General features: G+C 45.0%; 1 protein-coding gene across 1 annotated transcript in view; it reads right to left on the bottom strand.

Moving 5' to 3' along the window:
• ITGB7 (integrin subunit beta 7) overlaps positions 1-14,080 on the bottom strand; it is a 55,854-nt gene extending 41,774 nt beyond the window's left edge. The window contains exon 1 of the mRNA XM_060253103.1: positions 14,018-14,080. The gene's annotated coding sequence lies outside the window, so the exon portion shown is untranslated. The remainder of the gene's footprint in view (positions 1-14,017) is intronic.
• Between the last annotated feature and the right edge of the window lie 226 nt (positions 14,081-14,306).

Raw genomic sequence — 14,306 nt, 5'->3', positions numbered from 1 at the left:
ATAGGAACTGTGCAGAGCCAGCTTAGTGGATCACAGGCTAAAAAAGGGTTTGTCAAACATATGGCCTGGGGGCTAAATCAGGCCCCTGAAAGGCTCCTATCAGGCCCCCAAGCAACTGGCTGCTATTGCCTTCCTTCTCCCTATCTCTTGCTTCCTTCTGCATAACAGCTTGCTTTGTAAGGCTTGCTCCATCGCATAGGAGCTACAGAGCAAAATTTCTATTTTCTCCATTGGCTGAGGCTCCTCCCTTGGGGAGGAAGAGGGGAAGGCAGAGCTTGTTTTTCCAGAATCTTTCAAACACACAGCAGAGCTACTGAGCCAAGCCTCTCTTTCTTCCCCCTCCTGGTCCCCTGGGGAAGGAAGGAAGAAAGGACAGAGCCAGAGCTTCCTTTGCCCAGTTCCCTGGATCCCATGGGAGAAATACAAAGAAAGCACCTTTAATACCAATATGTGCTAACGTTTAAGTATGTTTTAAGGTTGTTGGGTTTTTAAAAATTAATTGTGTTTGTCTGTGTCCTTTATAAACTTTTATCTCTGCTACTAATCTTAAATAGGTATACACATGGCCCGGCCCAACATGACACAGCCCAACTTGATGTGGCCTGGCTCAACAAGGTCTCATTTATATCAGATCCAGCCCTCATAACAAATAAGTTTGACACCTCTGGGTTAAAGGGTAAGCCCCACATTTGAAGAGAAATGCTCAGGAGCCATCTGATTTCCACTGGCTGCGTGTGTTTTTTAAGTTCCCTTAGGTTACTTCCGACTTATGATGACCCTATGAATTCATGGCCTCCAAAATGTCCTCTCGTTCAGCTTTGCTCAGGTCTTATAAACTGAGGATCCTTGTGGCTTCTTTTATTGCTGAGTCAACCCATAGGGCTTCCTCTCTCCTCCTGCCTTCACTTTCCCAAGTATTATTGTGACTCTCATCTTCTCATAATGGGACCAAAGTACAATAGCCTCAGTTTAGTCATTTTAGCTTCCAGAGAGAGTTCACGCTTGATTTGAACAACTGGCTACCTGAGTTCATAGAAGCATGTCGCAGTGTGTGACATAATTCCATGGCCTCACTGAAGCCAACGGAAATATAGCCACATAAATAATGTCATTTTCACAATGGAGCCAAAAGTGATTTCATGGGGCAGTCTGACATGAAAACTGCTCTGGGTGGACCAAAGCCACTTCTGCCCAGGCACTGCAGTCTCAAGCATTTATTCATTTATTAAATTAGATTTATTAGTCCTCCCTTCCCTACAAGCAGGGTTCAGGGCAGCTTATAACAGAATGAGTACAATAAATATTTCAATCATTAAAACAGTTCAATGTTAAAATATATATGACGGAACAACAAACAAACAGTGCACTTCCCAAGATGGCAGAAAAAGAATTTAGTTCTCCTTCAGAGGCAGAGGACATCTGAATGGGGTTGTTCCCATGATCCTTCAGGGATCTAAATAAAAATTGGTTGGTCTTAAAGGTGCAACTGGACTCCTGCTTTGTTCTACTTTTTTCTCCTTCCTTTAGGCGCCCTTGGGACAACCTGCCCCTTCAGTTTAGTTCCTGCCTCTACAGGGAGAGCAGCTAGATAGCTAGGCTGAGGGCTAGTTATTATTTTTCTGCCCTACAACTATCATTCTTTCTGTCTTTCTCCATATATATATATATATATATATATATATATATATATATATATATATATATATATATATATATATATATATATTAAAAAGACCTTCACTTTGTTCTACTTTACCTCTCTTCTCCTGGTATTCTAACTGCACTCTGAAGACAGAAGCCAATGGCGGGTGAAGGCACCGCTTAATGGCGGCCAGCCGGGAGGACAGGTTCCTCTCAGAAGAGGAACAGGACTTGCACGCCGCAGACGTGGCTACCACGAACAATGTCGACGGAGCTGACATGCCTTCGCAGCATGATCATGCTTTTCAGAATGATCATGATCCGCAGAAGAAGCGGCCGCGGGAAGCAAGCGGCACCGCTTGCAGGAAGAGCAAGCGATTCCGACAGGGAGCGCTGCAGCAGATCGTGGCGGCCATTTCGGAGCTTCAATGTCCAATGCTGGATCCTTCCCACCTTTTTTATATGATGCAGCTGGATTTCAGAGGAGCAGCCTGCCTTCTGAGCCTCATTACAGGGGCAGCAGTCGCTAGTGTCCACTTATCCTTTCGAAGGGGAAAAGCTATTTGGAGAGTCCACAGCTGCGTGAGTAACATGCCCTCCCCATGCTGCAGACTATCTCCCAGGCTATACAGGAGGGGATGGGACAGTTTTACTCCAGAGTAGGGCTTACTCATCCCTTAGTTCCCCAGGGTGCAACTTTGGATGTTGGCCAGTCTAATCCACCCTGGCCAACCAAGGCAGCCCGCAAGGCTATCAGGTCGCAGGAGAGGAGCCAGGAGTCACTAATAGACTCTGGCTCCAGGAATAGACACCATTCTGGGGAAGAGTCCATGACCTCTAAGTCAGTAGACAACAGGGAAGAGGGTGAGTTCCTCTCAGGAGATGAGGAGGAAGAAGTTACCGTACCTGAGCAAGCTACTCAGTTCTTTAAGGTGGAGGATTACCAGTATTTGCTAAGACATTGTCAGCCTTAGAAATCTGTGGTCTTCCTTTTGAAGATGCTACCAAGCCATTGAGTTCTAAGAAATTAAGATCTAGAGCCAGTGGCAACTCAGAGTTTCTCCCCAGAGATAAACTGCCTGAAAATGTTTTTCCCTTTCCTGAATTTTTTGAACATCAACTCAGAGTTGAATGGGAAAAGCCTGCTGCCATCAAGCAGTTTCCCCAGTTAGTTAAAAAGCTATATGCCTTGCCTGTTTATACCACTGAACTTTTGCAGGTCCCAGCGGTGAATGCCCCCAGTGGCAGCGCTACAGACATCTGGTCTTCTCTCAGAAGATAGTCATGGGAACATAAAGGATGCCCAAGACAAAAAAGCGGAGGTTGCTCTGAAGAGGGCCCACGAAGCAGTCGCTATGATAGTCAGGGAATCCTCTGCGGCATCCTTGATTCCCAGGGTCACAATAGTTTGGGTGCGCAAGCTGATTCAAATGCTGCCAGAGGACAACAGGCGCTTACTGGAGGGTGCCACCCGAATCCTCTAGGCCTCTTCTTTTACGGCTGATGCAACACTTGATGCTATCACCTAAGCCTCCAGGGCTATAACTTCCACCACCGTTACCAGAATCTGCTTTGGCTTAGAGCCTGGCAGGCCGATCTTTTATCCAAGTCGCTAGTGTCCACTTATCCTTTTGAAGGGAAAAAGCTATTTGGAGAGTCATTGGAAAAGATTTTGGTGGAGACCAGAGAAAAGAAGGTGATGCCCAAGTCTCTGCGTCAACAAGACAGAAGGTCTTCAAATCCTTTTCATGCCCAGCATTCCTTGGCAAGATTTCAAGTAGACAGAAAGAAGCCAGTTTGGTGTAGTGGTTAAGTGTGCGGACTCTTATCTGGGAGAACCGGGTTTGATTCCCCACTCCTCCACTTGCACCTGCTAGCATGGCCTTGGGTCAGCCATAGCTCTGGCAGAGGTTGTCCTTGAAAGGGCAGCTGCTGTGAGAGCCCTCTCCAGCCCCACCCACCTCACAGGGTGTCTGTTGTGGGGGAGGAAGGTAAAGGAGATTGTGAGCCGCTCTGAGACTCTTTGGAGTGGAGGGCGGGATATAAATCCAATATCACCTTCTTCTTCTTCAGCTGGGATTCTTTCAGACACTCCTTCAAAAAAGCTCCATTCGGCTCCAAGTTCACCAAGGGATCCTTTTCCAAGTCTGATAGACATGCTCATATAGGGACCAGTGTGGCATCCCGATCCAACATGGCTGTGTTTGACTGCCTGGCAGTTGAGAGGGACTATTTCCAGAACTTAGGCTATTCAACAGAGATAAAGGACACCATCATGACGTCTAGAAGAAAGTCTACAATTCGGATATATAACATGATCTGGAAAGCGTTCGTAAGATGGTGCAGATGAAAAAAGCTGGATCCTATGTCCCCATCTATTGCTAATATCTTAGGTTTTCTTCAGGAGAGTCTGCATACAGGTCTCAAGGCGTCTACCCTACGACGACAGATTGCGGCTTTAAATACTGTTATTCCACACATTGGGGGTTACAAGCTGTCCAGATATCCTCATATCTAACTGTTCATTCAGGGCGCTAGGGCCTTGAGACCACCTCAGGTTCATCCATTTCTCACCTGGAGGCTCAACGCAGTGTTGATGGCGCTCATAAAGTCTCCGTTTGAACCCTTGAGAGAAGTGGGCTTGAGATGGCTTCAAATGAAGATTCTCTTCTTAGTTGCCATTACGTCAGCTCAAAGAGTCTCCAAACTACACGCCTTATCCATTAGAACAGGTCTGTGTGTTTTTCATAAGGATAAAGTGGTTCTCAGAACGGATCCAACATTCGTCCCCAAGGCTGCATCCAGATTCTATAGGTCCCAAGAAATTTTTCTACCCACCTTCTGTCCGCAGCCAAGCATTCAAAGGAGTTCATGTGGCACACTTTGGATGTGAAGAGGGCTGTCAAGATTTACATCGCCAGGATGGAAGAATTCAGGAAGACAGACACTATGTATGTTAACATTTCTCAGCCTATGAAGGGCAAGAGGATGTCCAAGAGCTCTATCAGTTCCACTTTGAAGGCCTGCATCGTGGAGGCGTCCAATCCGTCAGTACCTCCAGGCATCACAGCTCATTCACTCTGCAGCGCATCTACGAATGCAGCCTTTAAAGCATCGGTGGAAGAAGTTTGTAGAGCTGCTACATGGTCATCCATTTCCACCTTTATTAAGCATTATAAGATCCATTCTACAGCATCTGCAGATGCAGCCTTCGGAAGAAAGGTTTTGCAACACGTTGTAGAGATCAACGAAGATGAGGCAATCCCACTCGACTGAGGGACACTGTTCTGGAAGGTCCCATTCAGATGTCCTCTGCCTCTGAGGGAGAACGGACCATTGGACTTACCATGAGGGGTCCTTCTCCTCAGAGGACATCTCGCCGCTTCCGCTCATCTTCTACCTTCACGACTATGTTTCTCTCTTATATTACCTTTAACTTCACCTCTTTCCCTGGGTGTATATCTGCAGAATGTTTTTTCTCTGTATTTCACGCTTTCTGTTATTAGTTACTGTTCATGAGTTTGTTCCTGTCAGTTTGTTCTTTTTTACAGTTTATTTAGACAGGGTAGAGTGTTCTCACTGCTTTTCGGAGTCCCTAAACTGAAGGGGCGGGCTGTCCCAAAGGCGCCTAAAGGAAGGAGAAAAAAGTAGTCCTGCCTCCCTGAAGGATCATGGGAACAACCCCATTCATATGTCCTCTGAGGAGAAGGACCCCTCACAGTAAGTCCAATGGTCCGTTCCCACAGGCCGCCTATGGGGGGAGGGGTTATAGAGGGTGGGGGAGGTGTGAGAACACCAGGTCTTATACTGTTGCTGTCCTCAACCAGTTGCCTTGTGGAACATCTCTGCCTTGCATGTCCTGTGAAAAGGAAGTAAGTCCTGCAGGGCATGGATATTTTCCAGCAGAGAGTTCCACCAGGTGGGGGCTAGGGCCAAAAAAGCCCTGGCCCTGGTTGAGGACAGAGAAAGAGACTGGATTTATACCTCACCCTTCATTTAGAGTTTCAGAATGGTTTACAATCTCCTTTCCCTTCTCCTCCCCACAACAGACATCCTCAGAAGCTGAGAGAGCTCTTTCAAGAAACTGCTCTTGAGAGAACAGCTCTGAAAGAACTTGTGACTGACTCAAGGTCACTTCAGCAGGTGTGTGTGTGTAGAAGTGGGGAATCAAACCCAGTTGTCCCAGATTAAAGTCCACACTCCTAACCACTACATCAAACTGGCTCACAACCAAATCTCTCTCAGGTCGGAAACCACCAGAAAGTTCTTAGTAGAAAAGGGCTTGTGTGCATCTGGTGGTGGAAAGCCATTAAGTCACAGTTGACATATGGTGACACTTCATGGGGGTTTTTTCCAAGGCTGAAACAAAGGCAATTTGCCATTGCCTGCCTCTGCGTAGCAGCCCTGGACTTCCTCAGAGGTCTTGCATCTAACTACTAACCAAGTAGGGTTGCCAGGTTGAGAAATACCTAGAGATTTTGGGGGTGGAGCCTGAGGAGGGCAGGATTGAGGGCATAGTTGTAGAGTCCAACTTCTGAAGCAACCATTTGCTCCAGGTGAACTAATCTCTGTTGCCTGGAGATCAGTTGTAATTAGCAGATCTCCAGCTCCATCTGGAGGCTGGAAACCCAATGATGGCCCTGCTTAGTTTCTAATATTGGGCTAGCCTGGGCTATTCAGGTCAGAGGCTCAGAGCATCTTGGAGGCACAAAACTCTCATTGCAGTGGTACAAAGTCCTTGCACCATCAAACACAAGAACTTTGTAACCTATAGACTGAAGGACAAATCTCTCTAAAAATGACTTAACATGAACTGCCCTTGAAGTTAGACTTCCTTAGTTCTTCCTTAGTTTCTGCAGACCAAGAAAGACAAGTTTCCTAATGAAGCTGGTCAGATGTCTTTTTCAAATGGTGTCCATTTTTTAAAATGCTGATCTTCAGAATAGCAAAAGGTGGACTTATTTATTTATCTACCTTTTCAGCAAATGTTTAGCAGCAGGCAGCAAAAGACTCCTTACCTAGGCTAGTACACATTACCAGAAATCTGGGACCACGGTTAAGAACATAAGAGAACCCATATTGGATCACCAATGGCCCATTCAGTCCAACACTCTGCGTCGCACAGTGGCCAAAACCCATGTTCCATCAGGAGACCCACCAGTGGGGGCAGAGCTTCAGAAGCCCTCCCACTGTTGCCTCCCAAGTATCAAGAACAGAGAGTATCAGTGCCTCAGACATAGTGGTCCATCTATACCTTGTAGCTAATAGCCACTGATGGACCTCTGCTCCATATGCTTATCCAGTCGCCTCTTGAAGCTGTCTATGCTTATGGCTGCCATCACTTCCTGCTGCAGTGAATTCCAAATGTTAATTACTCTTTGGGTGAAGAAGCCCATATATCCCCCAGAGAGCACTGCGATCAGGGACAAAAAATCTGCTGTCCGCCCCTGGCCCAAAAGAAGCCAGGCTATCCGCAACAAGATCTAGGGCCTTCTCGGTGGCAGCACCAGAACTCTGGAACACCCTCCCAGAAGCTATAAGGGCCCTGCGGGATTTGTCGGCGTTCCGCAGGGCCTGTAAGACCGAACTGTTTAGGCAGGCTTTTCTGGTTGACTGAAAATGGGCTGCCACCGGACATCCTACAGAAGCTGGTGGTCATAGTCAGAACCTAATACCGCCAGACTAGACTGAGATAGCGTAATAGTTTTTAACCTATAAATGTATTATGGTTTTATATGTTTTTATGGAATTGATTGTTTTTATGATATTGTAAGCCGCCCTGAGTCCGCTTGCGGAGAGGGCGGGATATAAATATAAAGTAATAAATAAATAAATAAATAAATAAGCTGGTTCAAACATTGCATTACTGACATTTTATGCTAAATGAAAGAGATGTGATGATTGGGGCTCTATAGTGGCATCCTAAGTAGAGTTAAACCCTTTCAGTCCCTTGAAATTAATGGGTTTAAAAAAGTGTAACTGCACTGAGGATTACACTGTCCATCCTAAAACACTGTCCACTCCTAAAAGAGAGGCAGGGGTGCTAGAATTTAATTCCTTTCAGACAGGGGGAAGGAATCCTTGAGCTAGTTCTTTTGCTTTGGAAAGAACTTCTTTCCCACCCACATAGCCACCATACGCAAAATAAAGCAAGCAGCAAATAGTATAAAACTGCATTAGTTTCCTTCAGCTAGCCTCTAGGACTTTCCCCCTGAGGTTGGCTAGTGGTTTACAGCTTGTACCACACTCATTCATACCTGCTGCAGTGTCAGGAACCAGCCAAATACAAATACATGCACACATGCATAATGGCAGGACGATACTCCCAACTGATGGGACAATTTGCTGCTGTTTGTTCCCCAGAGATCTGAAAGAGGTACTTGAGACTTGTCGTTGGCTGTGGTGAGCACACTCATTTTGTTTATTACTGTTACCTTTGGGTCAAACAGATTTTATTTGCAAGGCTCCAAAAACCTGCAGAATCCTTTTGAGTAGATATGAGAGTTAAGAAATTTGCACTAAGGAAGGAGAGTTCCCACCACCCAGCTTTCAACTCCCTTAAAATCATCAATCTCTTGAGTTACTAGATCCCACAAATTTGTTACATTAGCAGTGGAACTTTTCTCAGCATAAGAACCCCTCCCTCTTGTCCATCAAGTAAAGGCACTTTGCTTCAGTAATTTCATGCTTTCTGCATTTAGTTTCCATGCTATATTTTAGAAGATGAAATGCAGGTAATCAGAACTAAATTCTACAGATTTTCTTTTTAAACTAGGGACTTCCTCTAACAACTCCATGGTTATTTGGTGCAAAATGAATTGATACTTTTTGATAAGTACAGGAGCAATTAGATTCAACAGACAGGAACAATAGAAACAATTTATAGCAGATTAATAAACAAGCTGCCCAGATCTGGATCCCTCAAGCTAGCCCAATCTCATCAGGTACCAGAAACTAAGCAGGGCTGGGTTAGTACTTGAATAGGAGAGCTCCAAGGAAGTCCAGGGTTGCTGCGCAGAGGCAGGCAATAGGAAACCATCTGTGAACATCTCGTCTTGAAAACTCTACAGCAGGGGTAGCCAACGGTAGCTCTCCAGATGTTTTTTGCCTACAACTCCCATCAGCCCCAGCCAGCATGGCCAATGGCTGGGGCTGAAGGGAGTTGTAGGCAAAAAACATCTGGAGAACTACTGTTGGCCACCCCTGCTCTACAGGGTTGCTGTAAATCAGATGTGACTTGACAGCACTTTACCCCACTAGTATGCATGAAATTAAAAGATGTTTGCTCCTTGGGAGGACAGCTATGGCAAACCTAGGCAGTACAATAAAAAGTAGAGACATCACCCTTACAACAAAAGTCTGTATAGTCAAAGCAATGGTATTCCCAGTAGTTTGGCTGTGAGAACTGGACCAAAGGAAGGCTGAATGCAGAAGAATAGATGCTTTTGGTGGTACTGGAGAAGACTCTTGGGAGTCCTTTCGACTGCAAGAAGATCAAATCCTAAAGGATTTCCTAAGCCTGACTGTTCCCTGGAAGATCAGATGCTGAAGCTGAAATACTTTGGCCACCAAATGAGAAGGGAGCACTCACTGGAGAAGACCCTGATGCTGGGAAAGACAGAAGGCAAAAGATGAGATGGCTGGACAGCATTGCTGATTTAACTAACATGAATTTGAGCAGACTTTGGAGGATGGTGGAAGACAGGAAGGCCTGGTGTGACTTGGTCCATGGGGATGCAAAGCGTTGGACTAGACTGTACAACTGAACATCAAAATGAAAGCTAGGTTAGTGGTTAGATGGCCAGACAAGGTGAGGAGACTCAGTTCAAGCTCCTGCCCAGCCAGCAAGCTCACTGGGTAACCTTGGCCAAGCCACACTTCCTTAGACTTACCTACATTATAAGGTTGTAAAGAGACTAAGTAGGCTTTTAGCCTTTTAGAAAAAGAGCGAGACTGAAAAATATTACTAGTAATAGCACTGTAAGAGTATGAAGGCAGATATTTTAAAATGACTGTCCCAAGGTTATCCAGCAAGCTTTCAGCAAAGAAATATTATATTCAGGGCTTTTTTGGTAGCAGGAACTCCTTTGCATATTAGGCCACACACCCCTGATGTAGCCAATCCTCCAAGAGCTTACAGTAGGCCCTGTAATAAGAGCCCTGTAAACTCTTAGAGGATTGGCTACATTAGGGGGGTGTAGCCTAATATGCAAGAGAGTTCCTGCTACAAAAAAGCCCTGATAATATTTCATTGAGGGGGAGAAATATTATGCATTTGGCAATTATGGCTTTTAGCCTCAAGAACCGTTCATGTGAGAGGTCAAGAATAAATATAACCTAAAGGGGAAATCAAGGTAAGAGTTACTTTGAAGGCTGAGCTAGAGAATTCCTCAAGAGGTTTTGCCCCTGGGAGGTTTAATTCTTATAACAGTCCCAAATCTATCAGTTAAAACAGTTACAGCCTGGATTTCCAGCCTCCAGGTGGGGCCTAGAGATCGCCCAGAATTACAACTGATTGCCGACAGAGAAAATGGCCACTTTGGAGGGTGGGGTCTATGGCATTATACCCCACTGAAGTGCCTCCCTTCCTTAGGTCTACTCCCAGATCTCCAGGAATTTCCCAATCCAGAGCTGGCAACTCTAGGTTTATGGAACAATCACTTCCTATTAAATGTATTTATTGAAACACGGATTGAAGACAACGAATAAAATGCCAGCAACAAAGAAAGGTCACAAAATCAGGACCTGTGAAGTTCGTGCTACTTGCCAAAAGCAGGTTTCTAGTATGACCCTACAATGACCCTAGATAGAAAACTGCCTCAGCAAACTGTATTCTTAGTCCTGGCCACAGTCTGACCCAGCCTTGCTTGACACAATATGAAACACAATGAAGTTTCCCCTTTAGTCTGCTAGAAATTCACAGAGCACCACATTCTAACCTCATTCTATGTGAAATCTTAATTGTATCCATCTGCCTGTGTTAAACAGCCACTTCCCTCTCCCTTTGCATACAGACAAACAATCGGGATATCCAGGGATTTCTTCATTCCCAAAAAGATCCAGTTTAAGCACCCCTCACCACCCATCTAATCACTATATTGAACTCACAAACTCCAACTAGCAGTGTTTTTCTCCCTTCTCATCTGGAGAGCCAGTGTAGTGGTTAAGTGCACAAACTCTTATCTGGGAACACTGGGTTTGATTCCCCACTCTTCCACTTGCCTTGGATTAGCCATAGCTTTTGTAGGAGTTGTACTTGAAAGGGCAGCTGCTGTAAGAGCTCTCTTAGCCCCATCTACCTCACAGGATGTCTGTTGTGGGAGGGGAAGGTAAAGGAGATTGTGACTGCTCTGAGTCTCTGAGATTCAGAGTATAGGGTGGGATAGAAATCCAATATCAATCTTCTTCTAATTCAGATTAGTCACTATAGAATTGGAAGATTAGTCATTAATAGAATTGGAAGTAATTCTAGATTGCTAAACCATGGGCATTGTGGTCTGTTATATGTCACACGAATAAAAAAAAAATTAAACAAACCTACTTGCATTCATGTGAACTCAGCAACAATATTTTTCTATAGTAGCGATCTCACAGATAGCCTGGGGTGCGAAACTTCTAGAATGTACTAGCAAATTCCAATCAATGTTTTCTATCATCCTGTTTTGATTTACTAGTCTATCTTGCATATTTGAATTTTATCTATCATCTCTGCATCTGTTCACATATAATCAAAATATCATAAGAAAATCAGACTAGATTACATGTACTGTACTCAGCATCAGATAAAAGAATGTCTAGTTGAGATGGTGGTTTCCCCCCCTCCCTCCTTCTCTCTCTTAGCTTTGTGCATTTAAAAGAAACCTCCCTCTTCCCATATTCTATATGCCACAGCCATCTTTAAAGCAAAACGCATTCTATTCTTAGTGCAGTTACTTAGCTTGGGGAGGGTAACTGGATTTTGCAAAAATCTGATCAAGTAGAAAGGATAAATGAGAGCTGGATTCTATGGATGCACATACAGAAGTCAGGCCACATCATCCACTGAAGCATGAGAATTCCTGATTTGTAATCGTTTTTGTTGTCTAAAATAATAATGCATTGTTTTTAAAGCTTTTCTTTTTGTTATAAAAAAGGAAAAAATGTCATGTTTAATATCAAAGAAATAACAGAAGCAAGAGAAATACTCCAGTGGTACTTAAACAGAGGTTCAGAGACTTCCAGCGATCCTTTAAGGCTTCAAAGAAAATCACAGGGGAAAGTTAACGGAGGTTTCTTTTAAGAGGGCACCTATTATTATTTCAGGGGTCCCTGACACGGAATCTGTAGGCACCAACATAACTGAAACAAGGGCACACAAAGCTGTGCTGAGGAGCACATGACTGCAGCTAGTTATGGCTCTGGGCGCTATGGCACCTGCCAGCACTTATTCTGCTGCCCACTCAAGGGCTTTTAGAACATGGGCAGAGCCAGGTAAGGCTTTTGCTTAACAAGGCTTTTGATTGGTTGTGCTGATTTTTCAAATGTTGCTTTGGCAGCAACTGCCACCACACAAGGATTTTCCCTGTGTGACTGAAGGTAAGCTGTGATAGCCATTTTGTAACTGGCACCACCTCCCAGAGCAGTCATTTTGTGGCAGCCATTTTGTAGCTGTGCCTACTGAAGTGTCAGAATTCCAAAGGTACCTAAAGATTAAAAATGTTGTGGGAAAGCAATGCACGTTTGCCTGCAAAGTGCCACTAGGCACTATTTGATTCAAATTTTAAAACTTAAAACAGAATGACCAACTGATATTTCCAGTGCAACTGTTGCTACTAGGGTTGGCAGGTCTGTGCTGGAAAAAAACTGGAGACTTTGGGGGTAGATCTGGGAGAGGGCAGAGTTTGGGGAGGGGAGGGAACTCAGCATGGTGCAATGCCATGGAGTCCATGCTTCAAAGTAGTGATTTTCTCCAGGAGAGCTGATCTCTGCCAGCTAAAGATTAGTTGTAAAAATGGGAGATCTCCAAGTGCCAACTGGAGATTGGCAACCCTAGTGCTGAAGGGACTAACAACACATCTACACACAGAGACGACACATCCCTCTGTGCATGGCTCTCCCTCCATACATGTATGGGGGGGGGAGGCTGATCACATGACCCAAGTTCACAAATGGAGCACTCAAGCCTTGCAAAGCGACCACCCATATACTGACCATCTTATGACTCTTATTCTGCCCTTCTTCCAAGGAACTGAAGGCAGCAGACAATTCCCCCCCTCCATTTTATCCACACAGCAATCCTGTGAAGTCCATTAGGTTGAGAGAGAATTGACCCGTCCAAGGCCATCCGGCAAGTTTTGATCAAAGATTTAAATCCAAGTCTACTATATCACACTGCCCAAGCCCAGTTCACAAGTTACAGCAAACACAAACACAATCGATGTATGGTGTACCCTTCATTTTTCTTTTTACATGCATTAAGTCCTGTGTTACATTCAGTGAACATACAGCTAAACTAATATCTGAAACTCCATATTTATTCTAGGCAATGGTCCACGGGTTAATTGGTAAAGAGTACATGCATCAGCACTGTCTTACAAATAGATGTACATGCAGGGTGTACCTGTGTATACTGTTAACCTGTGAACATGGCTAATAAGTGAAAATAGTGATATGAAGAACAGGAGAAGAACCTTGCTAGATTGTCTAGTCTGCCCATTATAGTGGCCAGCCAGATGATTTGGACAAACTCACTGGAGCAGGGTGTGAAGACAAACACTCATCAACCCCATTCTTTCCCACCTACAGACTATGGATTTCAGAGGTACAGTCAGAGCCCCTTAACATAGAGGGTACCATTTAGCTACCATGACTAATTGTTGAAAGCATCTTCAAGGAACTGGTCTTCATACACACATTTTACATTATTCCTGAAAAAAAGATAGTTACACAAACAGGAAAGGAAAGGAGGAGGTAAAGAGATACGCATGGTTAAATGTTTGGAAGAAGAGAGAGGTCTTCAACAGTTCTTTATATTTTATTCTACTGAAGGGATTTCTATCCCGCCCTTCCCGATAAACCAGGCTCAGGGCGGGTTGCAACTCACGGCTTGCAGGCGCAGCCAACCTGAACTAGCTTTACTATCACGACATTCATCTGCAAAGTTTCCAAGAACTTTTCAGCCCCCCTTTAACAGCCCCGGGTTACCCAGAAATTAGCTGAGGACCACTTTTCTGGTCCTTCGGTGCGAAAAAGTTTAACTGGCTGATTTCTGTAGGTCAGGGGCTACTCCTGAAGCGAAAGCACGGGTCAGTTCAACGGGCAAAGGGACCCCTCTCTCCTATTCGCTTTCCCTTGCAAAACCATGGAAAAGGCCATTCGAACGAGCTGGACGACTTACAGTTCTACGCCTCGGCAGGTCGGTTCCCAGAACCGAGTGGTTCCTGAATCGGTTGCAGAGCAGAGGTTGCCTGCGGTTCCTCACTGGGCTGCGACGTTCCAGGCTTCTGGGGAATTTCTCTGCGCGCGCCGAAGCGCGTGCTCTGCAGCTTGATGGAGAAGCAGGGGAGCTGGCCACTGGGTACTTCCTCCCTCAAGCTCAGCTCCGCTGGCTGCAATTTGCATGCATCTTTTGTGTCTTCTAAACTAAAGGCAAGTGAGGAAACCGTATGGGTCACACAGAGGGACAG

This window comes from Heteronotia binoei, chromosome 13, assembly GCF_032191835.1.
Source record: "Heteronotia binoei isolate CCM8104 ecotype False Entrance Well chromosome 13, APGP_CSIRO_Hbin_v1, whole genome shotgun sequence".
In the NCBI taxonomy this organism is placed as follows: Eukaryota; Metazoa; Chordata; class Lepidosauria; order Squamata; family Gekkonidae; genus Heteronotia; species Heteronotia binoei.
The sequence above is the reverse complement of the archived record's forward strand: the minus strand, read 5'-3'. Positions and strand labels throughout refer to the sequence as shown.